The sequence below is a fragment of the Pelobates fuscus genome, chromosome 3 (genome assembly GCF_036172605.1).
Source record: "Pelobates fuscus isolate aPelFus1 chromosome 3, aPelFus1.pri, whole genome shotgun sequence".
NCBI classification, from domain to species: Eukaryota; Metazoa; Chordata; class Amphibia; order Anura; family Pelobatidae; genus Pelobates; species Pelobates fuscus.
The window spans coordinates 392,243,213-392,260,161 of record NC_086319.1 but is presented as its reverse complement, the minus strand read 5'-3'; the positions used below and the strand labels follow the sequence as shown (position 1 = coordinate 392,260,161).

General features: G+C 38.9%; 7 non-coding genes across 7 annotated transcripts; all 7 read right to left on the bottom strand.

Moving 5' to 3' along the window:
- Positions 1-4,962: 4,962 nt before the first annotated feature.
- On the bottom strand, positions 4,963-5,034 carry TRNAE-UUC (transfer RNA glutamic acid (anticodon UUC)). Its single transcript has one exon. It is a non-coding gene; the product is annotated as a tRNA-Glu (tRNA).
- Positions 5,035-6,223: 1,189 nt separating this feature from the next.
- On the bottom strand, positions 6,224-6,295 carry TRNAE-UUC (transfer RNA glutamic acid (anticodon UUC)). Its single transcript has one exon. It is a non-coding gene; the product is annotated as a tRNA-Glu (tRNA).
- Positions 6,296-8,735: 2,440 nt separating this feature from the next.
- On the bottom strand, positions 8,736-8,807 carry TRNAE-UUC (transfer RNA glutamic acid (anticodon UUC)). Its single transcript has one exon. It is a non-coding gene; the product is annotated as a tRNA-Glu (tRNA).
- A 1,191-nt stretch (positions 8,808-9,998) lies between these two features.
- On the bottom strand, positions 9,999-10,070 carry TRNAE-UUC (transfer RNA glutamic acid (anticodon UUC)). Its single transcript has one exon. It is a non-coding gene; the product is annotated as a tRNA-Glu (tRNA).
- A 1,190-nt stretch (positions 10,071-11,260) lies between these two features.
- On the bottom strand, positions 11,261-11,332 carry TRNAE-UUC (transfer RNA glutamic acid (anticodon UUC)). Its single transcript has one exon. It is a non-coding gene; the product is annotated as a tRNA-Glu (tRNA).
- Positions 11,333-12,523: 1,191 nt separating this feature from the next.
- Positions 12,524-12,595, bottom strand: TRNAE-UUC (transfer RNA glutamic acid (anticodon UUC)). Its single transcript has one exon. It is a non-coding gene; the product is annotated as a tRNA-Glu (tRNA).
- Positions 12,596-15,045: 2,450 nt separating this feature from the next.
- Positions 15,046-15,117, bottom strand: TRNAE-UUC (transfer RNA glutamic acid (anticodon UUC)). The gene has a single exon. It is a non-coding gene; the product is annotated as a tRNA-Glu (tRNA).
- Positions 15,118-16,949: the final 1,832 nt, after the last annotated feature.

Here is a 16,949-nt window from a genome sequence, read left to right as displayed (position 1 = left end):
CCATAACAACCGTTTTGTCATTATTTAACTTGTAATTGGCTAGGTAGCTATACTTTCTAACTTCCTCCATTAAATGTTGCAAAGAGCTGATTGGGTCAGTGATTGATAGCAGAATATCATCCGCATACATGCTGATTTTAAATTCTTTATCCCTTGTTTTGTAGCCTTTTATATCTTCATTATTCCTAATATTTTCCGCTAGTGGTTCTATGGAGAGGATATATAACAAAGGGGAGAGCGGGCAACCTTGTCTCACCCCGTTATTTATATATATCCAGTCTGAGCAGACATTTGGGCCTACTATTCTAGTTGAAGGGTTTTTATATACCGACATAATACCTCTTAGCATCCAGCCATCTATTCCGTATGCTTCTAGAGATAATTCTAAGAACTTCCAATTCAGCCTATCAAAAGCTTTTTCTGCGTCAACTGCTAAAGTCATAAGGGGAATATGTTTCTTGTTGGCATTATCTATGATGTCTATAATTCTCCTTGAATTGGAGCCTGCCCATCTCTCTGGTATAAAGCCAACTTGGTCATTATGGATTAAAATTCTAGTAATACTCTTAAGACGTTCTGCTAGAATGGATGAAAATATTTTTACATCAGAATTGATTAAAGATATGGGCCGATAACTGGACATGGCAGTTGGATCTTTTCCCTGTTTCAGGATGGGCAGCGTATTTGCTCTTGTCATCTCTTCCGGGAAACTACCCATTTGCACTGCGTTATTAAATGCTAATGCCAGTTGTTTGCTCAGAATAGATTTAAATGTATAAAAAAAATAGATTAGAGAATCCGTCTGGGCCAGGAGTTTTTTGTTTCTTACTTCTCATTATGGTCCGATTTACCTCCTCCTCTGTAATCTGTTTATTTAGACTCTCCTTCTGAGTCTGATCTATTTTTAGAAGGTTTGTACTAGTCAGGTATTGTTTAATCTTATTTATAGGGGCTTCATCAGGGATATTATATAACGCTCCGTAGTATTCTCTAAAACAATTGCCAATATCTTTTGGATTTGTATAGGTTATTTGATTGTGTACAATCTTTAGTATCTGAGCGTTGGCCTGTTGTTTCTTCAATTTATTGGATAACATCTTATCTGTCTTATTCCCTCTACAATAAAATCTCAATTTTAGTTTTTTAATATTATTCGCTGTTTTGATATTCAAACATTGTACAATATTATTTTGGAGTTCCGTTAGTCTTCTACCTTTCTCTATTGAGGGTTCTTTTTTATTGTCCTCTGTAAGTTTATAAAGTTCAATATACAAGTCTCCTAGTCTTTTTTCTTTAGTTTTAACTTCATGGTTTAATTTTATAAGGTACCCTCTCAGTACTGCTTTAAAGGAGCACCAGGTATTTAGATTTGATGTATCCGATGGGTCATTCTCCTTAAAAAAACAGTTAATCAGCCTCTCCAGTTTAGTCTTACAGTTTTTATTATATAACAGATAGTTATTTATTTTCCACGTTGTAGTATTTCTGGTTATTAAGTTGTCTTTAGTTTCAAATATATACATACTGTGATCTGACCAGACATTTTCTACTATATTTATTTTGCTTATATTGTTCACTAGATTTAAATTGCCCCATATCATATCAATTCTTGAATATGTATAGTGGACTTTAGATAGATGGGTATAGTCCCTTACTTCTGGATTTTGGAGACGCCAAACATCGAATAAATCAAATCTATTTTTAGTATTAGTTAGTGAGCTCGCATTTTTTATTATTGTTTTGTTTATCACACTCCCTTTCATCACTTTTTTGTCTTTTAATGGGTCTAATATGCAGTTAAAATCTCCTGCAACTATATATAATCCTGTTTTAATTTGATCTACCTTATTTAATATTTTGTTTAATTGTGAGACTGGGGCTATGTTGGGTAAGTATATATTGACTATAGTATATTTCACTTCGTTTATCAGACCTACTAATATCAGAAATCTACCTTCTTTGTCTAATTCCTGATGGAGTTTCTCCCACTTAACTCTTTCTGAGATTATCAATGCCACGCCTCTTTTTTTTTTCTCCTTCATGGAGGCATGTATAATAATTGGGAACTTCTTTCCCCCCCACGTTGGTTTCTCATTTTGTCTCCAATGAGTCTCTTGTACTAGGCAGATGTCAATTTTATCTTTTATCATTTGGTTGCGCAACAGGGATCTTTTATATACCGTATTCAGGCCTTGAGCATTTATAGACAAGAACTTAACCATATTTTGTTCTTCTCCCTCTCTTTTCCCCCCTCCTGACTTTAAAACCTCGCAGATAACCCACATATAAGACAAATGACATAACAACACCTAGGGACATTTTAAGTCCCAAAACCACACCTATCTCTCCAGAGGCTATAACCTGGCCTCTGTGGATAGCCCCCATATCGAAAGCAACCTCTTGCTCCGAGACTTGTGCTTATATAAGAAAGCATCAGGCAGGGCCATGGGGTAGCATCTAAGGGCACGAACCTGGGGGGAGAACCAAAAGGGAGGAGAGGAGAGAGGAGAGGGAGAGAGAAAAAAAAAAAAAAAAAAAAAAAAAATAAATAAATAAAAAATAATAATTGCAGTTCAATTATGCTAAATTGTGCTACTGGTTTCCTCTTATATATATTATTCATTGTACTATTTTGTGCCCATTGCTTCAACCTTATATATGTTGTCCTGTGATTAATTTTCTACCCGTTTCCTTTTTCTAACCCTCCATAGTGGTTGCTTATTTCAATTTATTTCAGTTTATCTATTCCTTACACATTCTATACAATAACACTCCAGTTTAAATAATCTAGCGACCTTACTGCACTTATATCTTTAATAAATGTTCAATACAGATTTACACTTCACCCGTTTAGTGCTATGTTCAGTGCTATGTTCAGTGAAGTTACCACCCATAACAGATAATATATACTTTTACCCTTTATAGGGTTTAGCCCTTCCTAGTCATTCATTATACTAATTTGTGCCCGTTACATTCAATCTTAATTATAATATCATTTAATTCGTTTTTTACAGTGGGCCTTTTTCCCGTCTTCCATAGTGAATATTTGTTTATAATATGATACCCTGATTTAAATATTCCTTATTGTGCTCTATTTCCCTTTTAACCCTTCAATCATTAGGTGATATATTTAATAAATTAAACAGACTTTTACATTGTGACTTTATCTTTGTTACTCTTATAATCCTTTACCAAGTAAAACCTTAATTGCCTCACAATTTCTCCTATTATATTGCATACCCCTATATCTTCTATTATTCTATCCTTATTACTTCTTCTTCATCTATACTTAGGTACCACTTTCAACAAATCCTGCAATAGAGGGAAGAAAAAAAAAAAAGGAACTTTTTGTCTTCATTGGCTAATTTAGTTTTTGGAGAGCATACTCGCTTTAGTCCAGTCCTCTAGCTCTTTAGCTGAAGTAAATGTTCTCCATCTATCTTCCCACCACACAATTATTTTGGATGGCTGTATCCACTTATATTTTATCTCATTTTGCTTCAGTGGTTCTAAGGCTTGATGAAAAGTTTTTCTCCAGCGTCTAGTTTGAATTGATAGATCTTGAAAGGTGATTATCTCTTTGAATTTCTCTGAAAGATTTTCTTTATTCCTCAACAGATTCAACACTTGTTGTTTACATGAGAATGAAAAGAAACATGCTATTACGTCTCTTGGATAATGGGACGGAACTTCCTTCGGTTTTCTTAATCTATGTATCCTTTCTATGATGGGAACAGCGGTTTCACACTGTAGTCCAGCTTCCTGAAAAAAAGATAGTAGATAGTCCTTTAATTGCTCTTGAGTTACAGCTTCCGGAATATTTCTGAAGCGCACATTGCACCTTCTTGATCAATCTTCCAGATCTCTAATCTTCAGATTCATTTGTTGTAGTTTATCTTCTGTTTGAGTATTCTCTGATTGCAAGTTCTTTATTTGATCTTCCATTATAGTGATTTTATCCAATGCAGTAGTTAATTTTGTATTTATTCTCTCCATCTCTATTTTAATTGTGTTTAAACTGATGGAGATCTGATTGGCTATCGATGACGCTTGCTCCTCCAATTTAGTCACAAGAAAATCTTGAGATACAAAGTTAATCTGTTCCAAGCTTTTTAGGCTTACTGTCTGTGTGATCTGGTCTTGATATAGGATCTCACTGTCTTTCCTGCCCTGTTTTTCTTTATTGGGTGAGAAGAACCCTGATAGTCTCGTGGGCTGGGAGTCCTCTTTTTTCTCTCTGGACTTAATTTGTTTCTTGGTCGTCATTATGGAGCTCTTTCTGTCCTTCCCTTGTTTGGGAGGAGAGTGGCCCTTTAAAAAATTCTCTGCTAGCCAGTAGCGTTTATCGTTGTTTCTGAGCTTTTATGAATAGCTGCTAAGCTTATATAAGCATTAATCTATTACAGCCTCTTTTTTAACTCTTTATTATATTTCTCTTTTATTTTTCCCATTTACTGTTCCCTTAACACATAGGCGATCTCTCCACTCCCTGCTTTTACACAGCCCTCTTATCGAGACCAGTATACACCAGTAAGCACTTATCTTTTATAGAAGCTTTAAATATCCCCTTCTGGTCGCCGTAACGCTTTAGGAGCCTTTTAGCCCACCTCAGTGGTTGATGCAGCCAGCTCTCTCTTCAGCCGGATCTCCCTTCAGCTCTCTTACACTTTGTCACTCTGTCTTTAGCAGCCTTAAGCCTCTCGTTCCCTGCGTCTCTCCTCGCCTCCTCGCCTCATCCCCCGTCCTCTCACTCGCGCCCGCGCCCACTCCTCATAGCTCCGCCTCTCGACGTGCGCACGTGGCGACCTCACGCAATCACGTCATCCCGCCTACCGGGGATGTTTATTTCTATAATCTGACTAGGAGCAATCTTCAATCCAGTGCGGATAGAATAGTAAACCGGAGACATTAACTTATATGGGTGAGATTAAAATGTGACTAAAGAAGAAAAGCTAAGGACAATTCCCATACCGGGAGTCGAACCCGGGCCGCCTGGGTGAAAACCAGGAATCCTAACCGCTAGACCATATGGGAAGCTCTGTCACCTTTTCTCTAGAGTGGGTAACACAAGACAACCAAAAGTTCTTGGCATTTTGAAAGGTTTCCTAAAATGATTTGTTTTCACCTCTATGTCTGAAAAAACAGGAATCCTAAATGCCAGACCAAGTGAAAAGCTTAACTTATTTTGACACGGATCGGTTGACATAAGGAGAAGGTTGCCTGAAGATTATGCAAGAAAAGGAAGCTCTTGCAAAAAGGCATTATCCTCTTTGGAGCGGGGTTAAACATTGAGCTATGTTTGGGAGCTCACAAACTCCACACTTCGCAAGATTCTTCATACATCTTCTGGAATAAATATATCACAGCACTGCATTGATAGGCTGCTTTAGGTCAAGAAAAGAAAGCCACCAAGCATGATGTTCTACCACCTGAGGGAAAAATCAAGAAGAACCTTAAGCAATACGCCAAATGCAAGCCCTTGCCATGCCTGGTTAAATGGTAAATCGTTTAGCTTCTCTGGAGAATCTTTTGATTGACTGATTTTCCCATATAATGAAATGCTGGCATTTTTGGAGACCTTTTGGCACCTTTGCCGTCATGTTCCTTGTGTCCAAAAGATACTTGGGAGTAAAATCTGTCACCGAAAAGAAAGGTTTTGGCAACCTTGCGGAAGCTAAAAGTACCCGTTCTAAAGTGCTCTTGGAGGAAGTAAGTTTTTGCAAAGGTGGCGTGGCCTTCTTTGATATCAGCAATATGCCTTAAAAGGGTTTAAACGAGTAAAACTATTAGAGCGTCAGTGTCTTGATGTTAATGCAAGGTGCATTGAATCTAATTTTTTGACATGTTTGCAAGACATGACTTCATTGGAAGGTCCTGGATTGGTAAAAAACTAATCTATCTGCATATAATCCTCAAGGGACGCTTTCTTGTGCTTTAGGCAGAAGCGACAATTTCCATTTCAAGCAAAAGTCATTTTTTCCCTGCCAAATAATAAAAAAAATTTATTGAATGTTGATGTGTTCTTTAGAAAAGTCCTGTTCTGTGCACATAAAATGTTACGTGTAGTAAATTCTCTCATCCAGGATGTATTGGAATACGATGTTTATTTCTATAATCTGACTAGGAGCAATCTTCAATCCAGTGCGGATAGAATAGTAAACCGGAGACATTAACTTATATGGGTGAGATTAAAATGTGACTAAAGAAGAAAAGCTAAGGACAATTCCCATACCGGGAGTCGAACCCGGGCCGCCTGGGTGAAAACCAGGAATCCTAACCGCTAGACCATATGGGAAGCTCTGTCACCTTTTCTCTAGAGTGGGTAACACAAGACAACCAAAAGTTCTTGGCATTTTGAAAGGTTTCCTAAAATGATTTGTTTTCACCTCTATGTCTGAAAAAACAGGAATCCTAAATGCCAGACCAAGTGAAAAGCTTAACTTATTTTGACACGGATCGGTTGACATAAGGAGAAGGTTGCCTGAAGATTATGCAAGAAAAGGAAGCTCTTGCAAAAAGGCATTATCCTCTTTGGAGCGGGGTTAAACATTGAGCTATGTTTGGGAGCTCACAAACTCCACACTTCGCAAGATTCTTCATACATCTTCTGGAATAAATATATCACAGCACTGCATTGATAGGCTGCTTTAGGTCAAGAAAAGAAAGCCACCAAGCATTATGTTCTACCACCTGAGTGAAAAATCAAGAAGAACCTTAAGCAATACGCCAAATGCAAACCCTTGCCATGCCTGGTTAAATGGTAAATCGTTTAGCTTCTCTGGAGAATCTTTTGATTGACGATTTTCCCATATAATGAAATGCTTGCATTTTTGGAGACCTTTTGGCACCTTTGCCGTCATGTTCCTTGTGTCCAAAAGATACTTGGGAGTAAAATCTATCACCGAAAAGAAAGGTTTTGGCAACCTAAAAGCACCCGTTCTAAAGTGCTCTTGGAGGAAGTAAGTTTTTGCAAAGGTGGCGTGGCCTTCTTTGATATCAGCAATATGCCTTAAAAGGGTTTAAACGAGTAAAACTATTAGAGCGTCAGTGTCTTGATGTTAATGCAAGGTGCATTGAATCTAATTTTTTGACATGTTTGCAAGACATGACTTCATTGGAAGGTCCTGGATTGGTAAAAAACTAATCTATCTGCATATAATCCTCAAGGGCCGCTTTCTTGTGCTTTAGGCAGAAGCGACAATTTCCATTTCAAGCAAAAGTAATTTTTTTACTGCCAAATAATAACATTTTGTTTATTGAATGTTGATGTGTTCTTTAGAAAAGTCCTGTTCTGTGCACATAAAATGTAACGTGTAGTAAATTCTCTCATCCAGGATGTATTGGAATACGATGTTTATTTCTATAATCTGACTAGGAGCAATCTTCAATCCAGTGCGGATAGAATAGTAAACCGGAGACATCTACTTATATGGGTGAGAACAAAAGGTGACTAAAGAAGAAAAGCTAAGGACAATTCCCATACCGGGAGTCAAACCTGGGCCGCCTGAGTGAAAACCAAGAATCCTAACCGCTAGACCATATGGGAAGCTCTGTCACCTTTTCTCTAGAATGGGTAACACAAGACAACCAAAAGTTCTTGGCATTTTGAAAGGTTTCCTAAAATGATTTGTTTTCACCTCTATGTCTGAAAAAACAGGAATCCTAAATGCCAGACCAAGTGAAAAGCTTAACTTATTTTGACACAGATCGGTTGACATAAGGAGAAGGTTGCCTGAAGATTATGCAAGAAAAGGAAGCTCTTGCAAAAAGGCATTATCCTCTTTGGAGCGGGGTTAAACATTGAGCTATGTTTGGGAGCTCACAAACTCCACACTTCGCAAGATTCTTCATACATCTTCTGGAATAAATATATCACAGCACTGCATTGATAGGCTGCTTTAGGTCAAGAAAAGAAAGCCACCAAGCATTATGTTCTACCACCTGAGTGAAAAATCAAGAAGAACCTTAAGCAATACGCCAAATGCAAACCCTTGCCATGCCTGGTTAAATGGTAAATCGTTTAGCTTCTCTGGAGAATCTTTTGATTGACTGATTTTCCCATATAATGAAATGCTGGCATTTTTGGAGACCTTTTGGCACCTTTGCCGTCATGTTCCTTGTGTCCAAAAGATACTTGGGAGTAAAATCTATCACCGAAAAGAAAGGTTTTGGCAACCTTGTGTAAGCTAAAAGCACCCGTTCTAAAGTGCTCTTGGAGGAAGTAAGTTTTTGCAAAGGTGGCGTGGCCTTCTTTGATATCAGCAATATGCCTTAAAAGGGTTTAAACGAGTAAAACTATTAGAGCGTCAGTGTCTTGATGTTAATGCAAGGTGCATTGAATCTAATTTTTTGACATGTTTGCAAGACATGACTTCATTGGAAGGTCCTGGATTGGTAAAAAACTAATCTATCTGCATATAATCCTCAAGGGACGCTTTCTTGTGCTTTAGGCAGAAGCGACAATTTCCATTTCAAGCAAAAGTCATTTTTTCCCTGCCAAATAATAAAAAAAATTTATTGAATGTTGATGTGTTCTTTAGAAAAGTCCTGTTCTGTGCACATAAAATGTTACGTGTAGTAAATTCTCTCATCCAGGATGTATTGGAATACGATGTTTATTTCTATAATCTGACTAGGAGCAATCTTCAATCCAGTGCGGATAGAATAGTAAACCGGAGACATTAACTTATATGGGTGAGATTAAAATGTGACTAAAGAAGAAAAGCTAAGGACAATTCCCATACCGGGAGTCGAACCCGGGCCGCCTGGGTGAAAACCAGGAATCCTAACCGCTAGACCATATGGGAAGCTCTGTCACCTTTTCTCTAGAATGGGTAACACAAGACAACCAAAAGTTCTTGGCATTTTGAAAGGTTTCCTAAAATGATTTGTTTTCACCTCTATGTCTGAAAAAACAGGAATCCTAAATGCCAGACCAAGTGAAAAGCTTAACTTATTTTGACACAGATCGGTTGACATAAGGAGAAGGTTGCCTGAAGATTATGCAAGAAAAGGAAGCTCTTGCAAAAAGGCATTATCCTCTTTGGAGCGGGGTTAAACATTGAGCTATGTTTGGGAGCTCACAAACTCCACACTTCGCAAGATTCTTCATACATCTTCTGGAATAAATATATCACAGCACTGCATTGATAGGCTGCTTTAGGTCAAGAAAAGAAAGCCACCAAGCATGATGTTCTACCACCTGAGTGAAAAATCAAGAAGAACCTTAAGCAATACGCCAAATGCAAACCCTTGCCATGCCTGGTTAAATGGTAAATCGTTTAGCTTCTCTGGAGAATCTTTTGATTGACTGATTTTCCCATATAATGAAATGCTGGCATTTTTGGAGACCTTTTGGCACCTTTGCCGTCATGTTCCTTGTGTCCAAAAGATACTTGGGAGTAAAATCTATCACCGAAAAGAAAGGTTTTGGCAACCTTGTGTAAGCTAAAAGCACCCGTTCTAAAGTGCTCTTGGAGGAAGTAAGTTTTTGCAAAGGTGGCGTGGCCTTCTTTGATATCAGCAATATGCCTTAAAAGGGTTTAAACGAGTAAAACTATTAGAGCGTCAGTGTCTTGATGTTAATGCAAGGTGCATTGAATCTAATTTTTTGACATGTTTGCAAGACATGACTTCATTGGAAGGTCCTGGATTAGTAAAAAAACTAATCTATCTGCATATAATCCTCAAGGGCCGCTTTCTTGTGCTTTAGGCAGAAGCGACAATTTCCATTTCAAGCAAAAGTCATTTTTTCCCTGCCAAATAATAACATTTTATTTATTGAATGTTGATGTGTTCTTTAGAAAAGTCCTGTTCTGTGCACATAAAATGTAACGTGTAGTAAATTCTCTCATCCAGGATGTATTGGAATACGATGTTTATTTCTATAATCTGACTAGGAGCAATCTTCAATCCAGTGCAGATAGAATAGTAAACCGGAGACATCTACTTATATGGGTGAGAACAAAAGGTGACTAAAGAAGAAAAGCTAAGGACAATTCCCATACCGGGAGTCGAACCCGGGCCGCCTGGGTGAAAACCAGGAATCCTAACCGCTAGACCATATGGGAAGCTCTGTCACCCTTGCACTAGAGTGGGTAACACAAGACAACCAAAAGTTCTTGGCATTTTGAAAGGTTTCCTAAAATGATTTGTTTTCACCTCTATGTCTGAAAAAACAGGAATCCTAAATGCCAGACCAAGTGAAAAGCTTAACTTATTTTGACACGGATCGGTTGACATTAGGAGAAGGTTGCCTGAAGATTATGCAAGAAAAGGAAGCTCTTGCAAAAAGGCATTATCTTCTTTGGAGCGGGGTTAAACATTGAGCTATGTTTGGGAGCTCACAAACTCCACACTTCGCAAGATTCTTCATACATCTTCTGGAATAAATATATCACAGCAGTGCATTGATAGGCTGCTTTAGGTCAAGAAAAGAAAGCCACCAAGCATGATGTTCTACCACCTGAGTGAAAAATCAAGAAGAACCTTAAGCAATACGCCAAATGCAAACCCTTGCCATGCCTGGTTAAATGGTAAATCGTTTAGCTTCTCTGGAGAATCTTTTGATTGACTGATTTTCCCATATAATGAAATGCTGGCATTTTTGGAGACCTTTTGGCACCTTTGCCGTCATGTTCCTTGTGTCCAAAAGATACTTGGGAGTAAAATCTATCACCGAAAAGAAAGGTTTTGGCAACCTTGTGGAAGCTAAAAGCACCCGTTCTAAAGTGCTCTTGGAGGAAGTAAGTTTTTGCAAAGGTGGCGTGGCCTTCTTTGATATCAGCAATATGCCTTAAAAGGGTTTAAACGAGTAAAACTATTAGAGCGTCAGTGTCTTGATGTTAATGCAAGGTGCATTGAATCTAATTTTTTGACATGTTTGCAAGACAGGACTTCATTGGAAGGTCCTGGATTGGTAAAAAACTAATCTATCTGCATATAATCCTCAAGGGACGCTTTCTTGTGCTTTAGGCAGAAGCGACAATTTCCATTTCAAGCAAAAGTCATTTTTTCCCTGCCAAATAATAACATTTTGTTTATTGAATGTTGATGTGTTCTTTAGAAAAATCCTGTTCTGTGCACATAAAATGTTACGTGTAGTAAATTCTCTCATCCAGGATGTATTGGAATACGATGTTTATTTCTATAATCTGACTAGGAGCAATCTTCAATCCAGTGCGGATAGAATAGTAAACCGGAGACATTAACTTATATGGGTGAGATTAAAAGGTGACTAAAGAAGAAAAGCTAAGGACAATTCCCATACCGGGAGTCGAACCCGGGCCGCCTGGGTGAAAACCAGGAATCCTAACCGCTAGACCATATGGGAAGCTCTGTCACCCTTGCTCTAGAGTGGGTAACACAAGACAACCAAAAGTTCTTGGCATTTTGAAAGGTTTCCTAAAATGATTTGTTTTCACCTCTATGTCTGAAAAAACAGGAATCCTAAATGCCAGACCAAGTGAAAAGCTTAACTTATTTTGACACAGATCGGTTGACATAAGGAGAAGGTTGCCTGAAGATTATGCAAGAAAAGGAAGCTCTTGCAAAAAGGCATTATCCTCTTTGGAGCGGGGTTAAACATTGAGCTATGTTTGGGAGCTCACAAACTCCACACTTCGCAAGATTCTTCATACATCTTCTGGAATAAATATATCACAGCACTGCATTGATAGGCTGCTTTAGGTCAAGAAAAGAAAGCCACCAAGCATTATGTTCTACCACCTGAGTGAAAAATCAAGAAGAACCTTAAGCAATACGCCAAATGCAAACCCTTGCCATGCCTGGTTAAATGGTAAATCGTTTAGCTTCTCTGGAGAATCTTTTGATTGACTGATTTTCCCATATAATGAAATGCTGGCATTTTTGGAGACCTTTTGGCACCTTTGCCGTCATGTTCCTTGTGTCCAAAAGATACTTGGGAGTAAAATCTATCACCGAAAAGAAAGGTTTTGGCAACCTTGTGGAAGCTAAAAGCACCCGTTCTAAAGTGCTCTTGGAGGAAGTAAATTTTTGCAAAGGTGGCGTGGCCTTCTTTGATATCAGCAATATGCCTTAAAAGGGTTTAAACGAGTAAAACTATTAGAGCGTCAGTGTCTTGATGTTAATGCAAGGTGCATTGAATCTAATTTTTTGACATGTTTGCAAGACATGACTTCATTGGAAGGTCCTGGATTAGTAAAAAAACTAATCTATCTGCATATAATCCTCAAGGGACGCTTTCTTGTGCTTTAGGCAGAAGCGACAATTTCCATTTCAAGCAAAAGTCATTTTTTCCCTGCCAAATAATAAAAAAAAATTTATTGAATGTTGATGTGTTCTTTAGAAAAGTCCTGTTCTGTGCACATAAAATGTTACGTGTAGTAAATTCTCTCATCCAGGATGTATTGGAATACGATGTTTATTTCTATAATCTGACTAGGAGCAATCTTCAATCCAGTGCGGATAGAATAGTAAACCGGAGACATTAATTTATATGGGTGAGATTAAAATGTGACTAAAGAAGAAAAGCTAAGGACAATTCCCATACCGGGAGTCGAACCCAGGCCGCCTGGGTGAAAACCAGGAATCCTAACCGCTAGACCATATGGGAAGCTCTGTCACCTTTTCTCTAGAGTGGGTAACACAAGACAACCAAAAGTTCTTGGCATTTTGAAAGGTTTCCTAAAATGATTTGTTTTCACCTCTATGTCTGAAAAAACAGGAATCCTAAATGCCAGACCAAGTGAAAAGCTTAACTTATTTTGACACGGATCGGTTGACATAAGGAGAAGGTTGCCTGAAGATTATGCAAGAAAAGGAAGCTCTTGCAAAAAGGCATTATCCTCTTTGGAGCGGGGTTAAACATTGAGCTATGTTTGGGAGCTCACAAACTCCACACTTCGCAAGATTCTTCATACATCTTCTGGAATAAATATATCACAGCACTGCATTGATAGGCTGCTTTAGGTCAAGAAAAGAAAGCCACCAAGCATTATGTTCTACCACCTGAGTGAAAAATCAAGAAGAACCTTAAGCAATACGCCAAATGCAAACCCTTGCCATGCCTGGTTAAATGGTAAATCGTTTAGCTTCTCTGGAGAATCTTTTGATTGACGATTTTCCCATATAATGAAATGCTTGCATTTTTGGAGACCTTTTGGCACCTTTGCCGTCATGTTCCTTGTGTCCAAAAGATACTTGGGAGTAAAATCTATCACCGAAAAGAAAGGTTTTGGCAACCTTGCGGAAGCTAAAAGTATCCGTTCTAAAGTGCTCTTGGAGGAAGTAAGTTTTTGCAAAGGTGGCGTGGCCTTCTTTGATATCAGCAATATGCCTTAAAAGGGTTTAAACGAGTAAAACTATTAGAGCGTCAGTGTCTTGATGTTAATGCAAGGTGCATTGAATCTAATTTTTTGACATGTTTGCAAGACATGACTTCATTGGAAGGTCCTGGATTGGTAAAAAACTAATCTATCTGCATATAATCCTCAAGGGACGCTTTCTTGTGCTTTAGGCAGAAGCGACAATTTCCATTTCAAGCAAAAGTCATTTTTTTCCTGCCAAATAATAACATTTTGTTTATTGAATGTTGATGTGTTCTTTAGAAAAGTCCTGTTCTGTGCACATAAAATGTAACGTGTAGTAAATTCTCTCATCCAGGATGTATTGGAATACGATGTTTATTTCTATAATCTGACTAGGAGCAATCTTCAATCCTGTGCGGATAGAATAGTAAACCGGAGACATCTACTTATATGGGTGAGAACAAAAGGTGACTAAAGAAGAAAAGCTAAGGACAATTCCCATACCGGGAGTCAAACCTGGGCCGCCTGGGTGAAAACCAAGAATCCTAACCGCTAGACCATATGGGAAGCTCTGTCACCTTTTCTCTAGAGTGGGTAACACAAGACAACCAAAAGTTCTTGGCATTTTGAAAGGTTTCCTAAAATGATTTGTTTTCACCTCTATGTCTGAAATAACAGGAATCCTAAATGCCAGACCAAGTGAAAAGCTTAACTTATTTTGACACGGATCGGTTGACATAAGGAGAAGGTTGCCTGAAGATTATGCAAGAAAAGGAAGCTCTTGCAAAAAGGCATTATCCTCTTTGGAGCGGGGTTAAACATTGAGCTATGTTTGGGAGCTCACAAACTCCACACTTCGCAAGATTCTTCATACATCTTCTGGAATAAATATATCACAGCACTGCATTGATAGGCTGCTTTAGGTCAAGAAAAGAAAGCCACCAAGCATTATGTTCTACCACCTGAGTGAAAAATCAAGAAGAACCTTAAGCAATATGCCAAATGCAAACCCTTGCCATGCCTGGTTAAATGGTAAATCGTTTAGCTTCTCTGGAGAATCTTTTGATTGACTGATTTTCCCATATAATGAAATGCTGGCATTTTTGGAGACCTTTTGGCACCTTTGCCGTCATGTTCCTTGTGTCCAAAAGATACTTGGGAGTAAAATCTATCACCGAAAAGAAAGGTTTTGGCAACCTTGTGTAAGCTAAAAGCACCCGTTCTAAAGTGCTCTTGGAGGAAGTAAGTTTTTGCAAAGGTGGCGTGGCCTTCTTTGATATCAGCAATATGCCTTAAAAGGGTTTAAACGAGTAAAACTATTAGAGCGTCAGTGTCTTGATGTTAATGCAAGGTGCATTGAATCTAATTTTTTGACATGTTTGCAAGACATGACTTCATTGGAAGGTCCTGGATTGGTAAAAAACTAATCTATCTGCATATAATCCTCAAGGGACGCTTTCTTGTGCTTTAGGCAGAAGCGACAATTTCCATTTCAAGCAAAAGTCATTTTTTCCCTGCCAAATAATAAAAAAAATTTATTGAATGTTGATGTGTTCTTTAGAAAAGTCCTGTTCTGTGCACATAAAATGTTACGTGTAGTAAATTCTCTCATCCAGGATGTATTGGAATACGATGTTTATTTCTATAATCTGACTAGGAGCAATCTTCAATCCAGTGCGGATAGAATAGTAAACCGGAGACATTAACTTATATGGGTGAGATTAAAATTTGACTAAAGAAGAAAAGCTAAGGATAATTCCCATACCGGGAGTCGAACCCGGGCCGCCTGGGTGAAAACCAGGAATCCTAACCGCTAGACCATATGGGAAGCTCTGTCACCTTTTCTCTAGAGTGGGTAACACAAGACAACCAAAAGTTCTTGGCATTTTGAAAGGTTTCCGAAAATGATTTGTTTTCACCTCTATGTCTGAAAAAACAGGAATCCTAAATGCCAGACCAAGTGAAAAGCTTAACTTATTTTGACACAGATCGGTTGACATAAGGAGAAGGTTGCCTGAAGATTATGCAAGAAAAGGAAGCTCTTGCAAAAAGGCATTATCCTCTTTGGAGCGGGGTTAAACATTGAGCTATGTTTGGGAGCTCACAAACTCCACACTTCGCAAGATTCTTCATACATCTTCTGGAATAAATATATCACAGCACTGCATTGATAGGCTGCTTTAGGTCAAGAAAAGAAAGCCACCAAGCATGATGTTCTACCACCTGAGTGAAAAATCAAGAAGAACCTTAAGCAATACGCCAAATGCAAACCCTTGCCATGCCTGGTTAAATGGTAAATCGTTTAGCTTCTCTGGAGAATCTTTTGATTGACTGATTTTCCCATATAATGAAATGCTGGCATTTTTGGAGACCTTTTGGCACCTTTGCCGTCATGTTCCTTGTGTCCAAAAGATACTTGGGAGTAAAATCTATCACCGAAAAGAAAGGTTTTGGCAACCTTGTGGAAGCTAAAAGCACCCGTTCTAAAGTGCTCTTGGAGGAAGTAAGTTTTTGCAAAGGTGGCGTGGCCTTCTTTGATATCAGCAATATGCCTTAAAAGGGTTTAAACGAGTAAAACTATTAGAGCGTCAGTGTCTTGATGTTAATGCAAGGTGCATTGAATCTAATTTTTTGACATGTTTGCAAGACATGACTTCATTGGAAGGTCCTGGATTAGTAAAAAAACTAATCTATCTGCATATAATCCTCAAGGGCCGCTTTCTTGTGCTTTAGGCAGAAGCGACAATTTCCATTTCAAGCAAAAGTCATTTATTTCCCTGCCAAATAATAACATTTTATTTATTGAATGTTGATGTGTTCTTTAGAAAAGTCCTGTTCTGTGCACATAAAATGTAACGTGTAGTAAATTCTCTCATCCAGGATGTATTGGAATACGATGTTTATTTCTATAATCTGACTAGGAGCAATCTTCAATCCAGTGCAGATAGAATAGTAAACCGGAGACATCTACTTTTCCTGGCCATATCCATGGCAGCACAACATTGGGTAGCTCCTCCCTATCCCCATTGGACAGGAATAATAATTAAGCCGTATAAGTACCACCTCCTGCCCCTCCTTCCCCAGTCTTTTTTTCCTGTCCTATCCCTAGGACATGTCGGTCTTTTCAGACTGCTAAATTTTTTCTTTTATGGCTTACCTGAGGATTAGTTCCTCTGGCCCTTGGGGAGTTCACCCTCTCTCCCCTGGGAAGTCTCCAGTATACGGCCCTGCGCAAAGGTGTCCCCCTGGAGAAAACCCCTTTAGTGACCGGGGGTTTTTTCTCTCCATTTTTTCCAGTGATGACATGGAAAGGTACATGGATTGCGACTGGTTTCCGGGTTGGTATCCTCCCACCAGGCTCAAGGTAATATTATTTTATTTTACCTGTTGGTTTTCCTTTCTTTTGGAAAGTTTTTTCGTTGAGCGTTCTGGGGTCTCCCTGCATGGCTGTCGGGAACCTCCTGTGCGCCCGCGCGGTGTGTAGGCGTCTCCTGTGCGCCCGCGCGGCGTGTAGCGTCCGCGCGGCGTGTAGGCGTCGCTTGCGCGGCGTGTATGGGTCTCCTGGGCGCCTGCGCGGTTCTGGGGACTCTGGGACGCATGCGCGGAATTCGCGCGCAAATCTGGCCGTTTCGCGCGTCTTTTCGGTCATCTGCGCATGCG